Source organism: Gossypium hirsutum, chromosome A03 (assembly GCF_007990345.1).
Source record: "Gossypium hirsutum isolate 1008001.06 chromosome A03, Gossypium_hirsutum_v2.1, whole genome shotgun sequence".
NCBI lineage: Eukaryota > Viridiplantae > Streptophyta > Magnoliopsida > Malvales > Malvaceae > Gossypium > Gossypium hirsutum.
The window spans coordinates 64,471,159-64,479,342 of NC_053426.1; positions in this window are offsets into that span (position 1 = coordinate 64,471,159).

The window sequence follows — 8,184 nt, forward strand, 5'->3', positions numbered from 1 at the left end:
GGATGACGTTGAAAGTGTAGCGGTTGCTCCTGCACAAGGGACGCCGCCTGTTGAACCTCAGTCATCTACAAATAATCAAGGTGAGGGGGCTAAACAAGCCTTCTTTACCATGATGAATGAGTGGGTCGCGCAATATGCCCGAACCAATCCGGTTGTCCAACAATTCCCGAATTCGAATAATCCACCCCAAGAGCCCGTAATGCCATCAGTTACTGATCCTGTGAGGCTGAGTAAGCCACCTATAGACTTGATTAGGAAGCGCGGGGCCGAGGAGTTCAGGGCCATAGTTACTGATGATGCTGAAAGGGCCGAGTTCTGGCTTGATAACACCATTCGGGTGTTTGATGAACTGTCATGCACGCCCGATGAATGTCTAAAGTGTGCTATATCCTTATTGCGGGACTCAGCCTACTATTGGTGGAGGACCCTGATTTCCATAGTCCCAAACGAACGAGTAACTTGGGACTTCTTTCAAACGGAATTTCGAAAGAAATATATTAGTCAACGGTTCATTGATCAAAAGCGTAAGGAATTCTTGGAACTCAAGCAAGGCCGTATAACAGTATCTGAATACGAACATAAATTCGTAAGACTCAGTAGGTATGCCCGAGAGTGTGTAGCTGATGAGGTTGCTATGTGGAAAAGATTCGAAGAAGGATTGAATGAAGATTTAAAGCTACTAGTGGGTATTTTGGAGATAAAAGAATTCGTAACACTAGTCGAACGAGCCTGCAAGGCGGAAGAACTTGGAAAGGAGAAGAAGAAGGCTGAATTTGAAGCTAGAGACTATTGTAAAAGATCGACAGGTAAAGCTCCATTCTCAGCTGTAAAGAAGTTCAGGGAGGACACTAATAAGTCGAGGACGACTGCGGGAATTTCCATCAGAGCACGACCATCGACGGACTCCCGAGCTACTTCGGTAGCTAGTGTGGGCAATAATCGTCAAGAGAAACCTGAATGCCCCCAATGCGGAAGATGACACCTAGGTGAATGTTGGAGTAAGTCTACTAACAGGGCCTGTTACGGATGCGGTTCGAAGGACCACTTCATTAGAGATTGCACGGAGCTTGATGAGAAGAATAAGATTCAAGGTGCAAGACCTAGTGGAGTGACAACTAGAGGTAGACCACCGAAATTTTAGGAGGTAGGGGTGGTAGTCAGAGAGGGGCCTCTGATACGGCTGTTCGAGCCGAGAACCGTACTCCTGCTAGAGAATATGCCATTCGCGCACGAGAGGAGGCATCCTCCCTTGACGTCATCACTGGTACCTTCACTCTCTTTGATACTAATGTGATTGCATTGATTGACCCTGGTTCTACTCATTCATATGTATGTGAAACCTTAGCATCCAGTAAGACTCTACCTGTTGAGTCTACTGAGTTCGTAATTCGAGTGTCAAACCCTTTGGGTCAATACGTACTTGTTGATAAAGTGTGTAAGAGATGCCCTCTAATAATCCGAGAATCCTGTTTTCCGGCCGATTTGATGCTTTTGCCGTTTGACGAATTTGATGTTATTCTTGGTATGGATTGGTTGACCGTACATGATGCAGTGGTGAACTGCAAAAGAAAAACCATCGATTTGAGGAGTGCAAATGATGAGGTAGTCCGAGTTGAGTCTACCTATTTGAAGGGGGTGCCAGTGATAATATCTTCAATGACCGCTCAGAGATATGTGAAAAAGGGTTGTGAAAAATACCTTGCGTATGTACTTGATAGCAAAGAGACGGAAAGGAAACTTGAATCAGTACCAGTGGTTTGTGAGTATTCAGATGTTTTTCCTGAGGAGTTACCCGGGTTGCCACCGGTTCGAGAGGTGGAATTCGGCATCGAGATTGTACCTGGTACCACGCCAATCTCAATAGCCCCGTATCGTATGGCATTAACAGAATTAAAGGAATTGAAAGTTCAATTGCAAGAATTGATGGATAGAGGTTTCGCTCGACCGAGTTTTTCTCCATGGGGCACACCCGTATTGTTTGTGAAAAAGAAGGATGGAACCATGAGATTGTGCATCGACTATCGTCAGTTGAATAAAGTGACCATAAAGAATAAATACCCGTTGCCACATATTGATGATTTGTTTGATCAATTAAAGGGAGCCTCAGTATTTTCCAAGATAGATTTAAGATCTGGTTATTATCAGTTGAGGGTTCGAGACTCGGACATACCCAAAACCGCTTTTAGAACGAGGTACGGTCACTACAAATTCTTAGTGATGCCGTTTGGGCTCACTAATGCCCCTGCGGTATTTATGGATTTAATGAATCGAGTATTCAGGCCATACTTGGATCGATTTGTGGTTGTGTTTATTGATGATATTTTGGTTTATTCACAAGGTGAAGCCGCACACGCCGAGCATTTGAGGTTAGTATTACAGATTTTGCGAGACAAGCAGTTATACGCAAAATTCAGTAAATGTGAATTTTGGTTGAGAGAGGTTAGCTTTTTGGGGCACGTGGTGTCCGCATCGGGTGTTAGAGTGGATCCGAACAAAATTTCGGCCATACTCGATTGGAAACCTCCGAGGAATATTACTGAAGTTAGGAGCTTTTTGGGACTTGCCGGATACTACCGACGGTTTGTAAGGGGTTTCTCGATGATAGCTGCACCGTTGACGAAACTACTCCAAAAAGATGTTGAGTTTGAATGGACAGAGAATTGTCAGAAGAGTTTCGATCAACTAAAGACCTGCTTAACCGAAGCTCCAGTGCTAGTACCACCGGAGTCCGGCAAAGAGTTTGTCATTTATAGTGATGCATCCTTACTTGGGCTAGGTTGTGTGTTGATGCAAGAAGGTCGAGTTGTGGCTTACGCGTCGAGACAATTAAAGCCGCAGGAAAGAAACTATCCGACCCATGATCTTGAATTGGCGGCCATAGTGTTTGCCCTGAAAATATGGCGGCATTACTTATTTTGGGAAAGGTATCATATTTATTCGGACCACAAAAGTCTTAAATATTTGATGACTCAAAGAGATCTAAATCTGCGACAAAGACGTTGGCTTGAGTTGTTGAAAGACTATGAACTTGTTATTGATTATCACCCGGGAAAGGCTAACGTGGTTGCCGATGCTTTAAGTCGGAAAGCACTGTTTGCTTTGAGAGCGGTGAATGCTCACTTGTCAGTCTCACTCGATGGGGTGCTAGTAGCTGAATCAGAGGCCAAACCATTATTGATTCGTCAAATACTTGAATTCCAGAAAGTCGACGCTGAATTGGTCACAAAACGAGTTGAATGTGCTTCGAATGAGGAATCGGAGTTTCGGATTGATGACAATGATTGCTTGACGTTCAGAGGTCGATTATGTGTTCCAAGAAATTCGGAACTTATTTCAATGATTTTGGATGAGGCTCACAGTAGTCGAATGTCAGTCCACCCAGGTAGTACTAAAATGTACAATGACCTGAAACGTCAATTTTGGTGGCCCGGTATGAAACGAGACATTTCCGAATTTGTTTTAAGGTGTTTGATATGCCAACAAGTAAAAGCGGAACATCAAGTACCGTCGGGCTTACTTCAGCCGATCACGATACCCGAATGGAAGTGGGATCGGGTAACGATGGATTTTGTATCTAGATTGCCATTGTCATCAAGCAAGAAAGATGCAATCTGGGTCATTGTTGATAGATTGACCAAGTTTGCTCATTTTATCCCTGTCCATACAGATTTTTCGCTCGATAAATTGGCAGAATTATATGTCTCCCAAATAGTTCGGTTGCATGGGGTACCTATTTCCATCGTGTCGGATAGAGACCCAAGATTTACCTCGCGATTTTGGAAGAAATTACAAGAAGCATTGGGTACCAAGATGCACTTTAGCACCGCATTCCATCCTCAGACCGATGGCCAATCTGAGCGGATAATTCAAATACTCGAGGATATGTTGAGATGTTGTGTTTTAGAGTTTTGTGGTTCATGGGAAAGATATCTGCCTTGATCGAATTCGCTTACAACAATAGTTTTCAGTCAAGCATTAAGATGGCACCTTACGAGGCTTTATACGGTCGTAAATGCCGTACCCATTATTTTGGACTGAACTTAGTGAAAGTAAGATCCTTGGGGTTGATTTGATTAAGGATGCCGAGCAGAAAGTCTGAGTAATTCGCGAAAGTTTGAAAGCCGCTTCGGATCGTCAAAAGTTGTATGCGGATTTGAAAAGAAAAGACATTGAATATCAGGTCGGAGACAAAGTATGTCTCAAAGTTTCACCCTGGAAGAAGGTGCTTAGATTTGGTCGTAAGGGCAAACTAAGTCCGAGGTTCATCGGTCCGTATGAGGTATCCGAACGAGTTGGACCAGTTGCATACCGATTAATTTTACCCCCTGAGCTTGAAAAGATTCACAACGTTTTCCATGTCTCGATGCTTCGACGATATAGGTCCGACCCGTCGCATGTAATCACTCCATCTGAGATCGAGATTCAGCCTAACTTGAGTTATGAAGAAGAACCGGTTCGCATTTTGATGCGTGAAGTAAAAGAGTTGCGAAATAAGAAAATCCCATTAGTGAAGGTGTTGTGGCATAAACACGGAATTGAAGAAACCACTTGGGAACGTGAGGACTCTATGAAGGATCGATATCCAAAGTTATTCACCGGTAAGATTTTAGGGGACGAAAATTTCTTATGTGGGGGAGAGTTGTGACAGCCCTAATGTGACCCTAGTCGGAAAGTGGTTTTGGGACCACAAAACCGAGTCGTAAAAATGATTAATTGTTATATTCTATGCTTATTATGTGTGTACATGCATATGTCGACGTTTCATTCCCTAATTTTGCCAATTGCATGAGAAATTATTAAATAGGATCAATATGAGACATGGTGAAATATGATAGACTAATTTTAAATGGTTTATTAGTGCATGTCAACACAAGGGTGGACTTGCATGTCAAATTGCCCAATTTTCTTTATAGTGGCCGGCCAAAATGGCTGTTGATGGGCAAATATATATGTTTAATTAGTTATTAAATAAGAAATGGCATTATGTGAGAAAAAAATAATATAGTGAAATAAAGGTAAGAGTGTGTTCATCTTCCTTACCTTCTTGCAAAGCCGAAACAAAAGGGGAAAGAGGAAAGAATTTGTCTAGGGCATTCGACTATCTTGGAGGTTAAATAAGGTAGGAGTTCATGTTATTTCTATTGATTTTTATGAGAATCTAGTAGTAGTCAAGCTCTTATTGTAACCCATATGTTGATTTTCTTTAGTTTGGTGACAAATTGTGCATACGGTATTATTGGATAAATGCTAAAGGATGGTGTTTTGATATTTTGGATTGAAATATTAGAAAGGGAAATATGAGCTACCTAAATAGATATATGTGAATTTAAAAGATGGTATGAACAAATGTGGAGTTTTGCTAGTTTAGGATTATTCGGCCAAGTGTTTATGTGGTGGAAATTAAGTGTTAAATGGAATGAAAATGATATTATATGGGGTATGTATATTCGGCATATGAGTAAATATATAGATGATGTTAAATTTGATTATGTATAATGGGCCATATAGAGTACACATTGTGATATTAACTTTAATTCTCTATAATTGATCAAGTGGGTGATATTGGTTTATATGGTTGAATTTGATTTATGAATATGTACCTTGAAATAAAATATATCATCGACTATGTTACTTTGGAAGTAAGAATGCATTCGGCCTTGAGACAATTTATAAGTATTAGTTAAGGTTGTAATGTTTTGAACAAGAATGGTTGTAAGATGAAACGAAAATTATTAAAATATATATGAGTAATTAACAAGGGTGGTTGCCGTGTATATAATATTTATGTGTGTTTTATTGAAATATTTATGGGTTAATTATAGTAATTGGATCTTAGGTGATCAATAGCCGAATGGCTTAAAGTTAGTAAAAAGCATAAGGTGAATAAAAAAAAATGTTGCCGTATGATTCTTTGATATGAAACTATTAATGTTATGGGATATAAATAACTAGCAAGGTAATTAAACTAGTTAATTTATTTATTTAAGCTCAAGAACCTAAAGGAGAGGCGTCCAACAAGGGGAAATCGAAGGTCATTGAGTAGCCGACTTGGATTATTTACCCAACTAAGGTAAGTCACCAAGCATATATTTTGTATTGATCTAAATAGACATAATGTCTATGTAATTATGCCGAATGGAATGATAAATTATATACATGTATGCATGTGGTATGAAGTGTTGAATGAAAAGAAAAGAGGTGAGATGTATTGAGTTGTTGATCTCGGCACTAAGTGTGCGGGTATAACATTTATGATCATGAGATTGGCACTAAGTGTGCGGGTTTAATTGTACAGCACTAAGTGTGCGAGTTTGATTATATAACACTAAGTGTGCGAGTTGATTATATAGCACTGAGTGTGCGGACTTAATATATATTTTTGAATCACTATGGACACTAAGTGTGCGACATTATGAGTTGATCACGGACAGCGGATCGGGTAAGTACCTTGAGTTCGTGACTAATAGGCGCTATGTTTTATTTGGAGTTGAGCTTGGTAAGTTTGAACCTATGTGACATTATAATTGAAGTAACGTACATAAGATTTATCGTGGAATAGGTGAAAGGTCGTTAGTTGTATGATTGTAACGAAAAAAAATGATGTATGAAAAAGCCTCAAATATCCTATTGATTAGTATATGAATTGAATGCATGACTGTATGAGATTGAACCGATAGGTTTAAGGAACTATGGTATGGTTCGGTATGGATGGAGTAACTAGCCTCGTTCCATTTGTTTCCTCTTGTGATAATTTTTAATGTATGGTGCATGCATGACTTACTGATTATATATCCTCGGTGTTCTTGTACCTATTTAGGTTTTTGACTCGTTCTTTTGGTGATGGGCCTCATCGGAGCATAACGGTAGCACTTTTGTATCTTCTTTTTAGTCGGTTAGGAGAACATTTCGGCATGTATAGGCTAATATGTTTTGTTGAATTTGGTATGTAAACTTTTAGCCATGCGAAAATGGCATAAATGTTCGTTGGATTTGGTTCTATAATGTAGGTTGTAAGTCTTGGAAATTCGATTTTTATGCCATATGTAATGGTGATTATTTTTGGTGTTAAAAGTCATGGTATGGGCAATAGTGTAGTAGGGAGATGTTGACCAATGATTAGCCTTGGCATGGTTAGTCATGATCATAATTTGTGATATGTATGATGAATTACTAGTTAGATCAAGGAGAAATCACGAAATAGGCATAGTTGCTTTAGTAACAATGCTGGCAGCAGCAGTGACGTGAGATTGAAAAATCACTAAAATAGTAGGAGAGGAATTAATTAATGAATAAATTATGAATCGAAGCTCGATGAGTCTATTTCATATAGAAGAAACGAAACGACCATATGAGCTGTATGTGAGGAGATAATTAAATCCTTGTGAAACAGGGCAGAGCGATTTCTGGATTCCCTGTTCCGACTTGGAAATTCATATAAATTAACCAGAGAATAATTAGAAGTCATGCCATATGTGCATAGATTCCCCTTTGAGTCTAGTTTCTATAGAAACAAACGACATCAGTATTGAAGCCCTGTACAGGGAGATATCCAAGTCGTATGCGCAAAGGCAGTGTAGTCGATCCTGTAACATGGGAGACTTTGACTAATAAACTGTACTAATTGGCCCAACCAAAAATTCTAGAAAAAAAATATGTAGATGGGAAAATGAGTCTAGTTTCAGGGAAAATTCACGGAACTGGATTTCGAGTTTTCAGAACTCAAGATATGATTTGTTAAAGCGCACTAGTATGCAGAGTGGCAGCTTGTCTGGGAAATTTTTTTATAAGTGGTTTGAAGTCTGTTAACACCTCGTGTTCGACTCCGGCGACGGTCTCGGGTTCAGGGTGTTACAATATATGTATGCAATAGCATTTTTGGGTCGCTTATATATGTATTGAAATGGTACCAATTTGGTTGCTATGTGTGCATGAAAGAAGGATGGAAAAATTGGGCTTTACAAATGAACCTATTTTTGTCCACACGGGCATATGTCTCAGCCGTGTGTGACACACGGTTATGCTACACGCATCGTGTGTCCCGTGGGGTACCCTTTCGATTTAAGTCAGTATACCCTACAGGTTTGACACGGTCTAGACACAACGGGCTGTGTCTACTGGTCGTGTGTGCACACAGGACTAGCACAGGTGTGTGGCTGGCCGTGTTCCCAAGTCAGTAACCCCTCT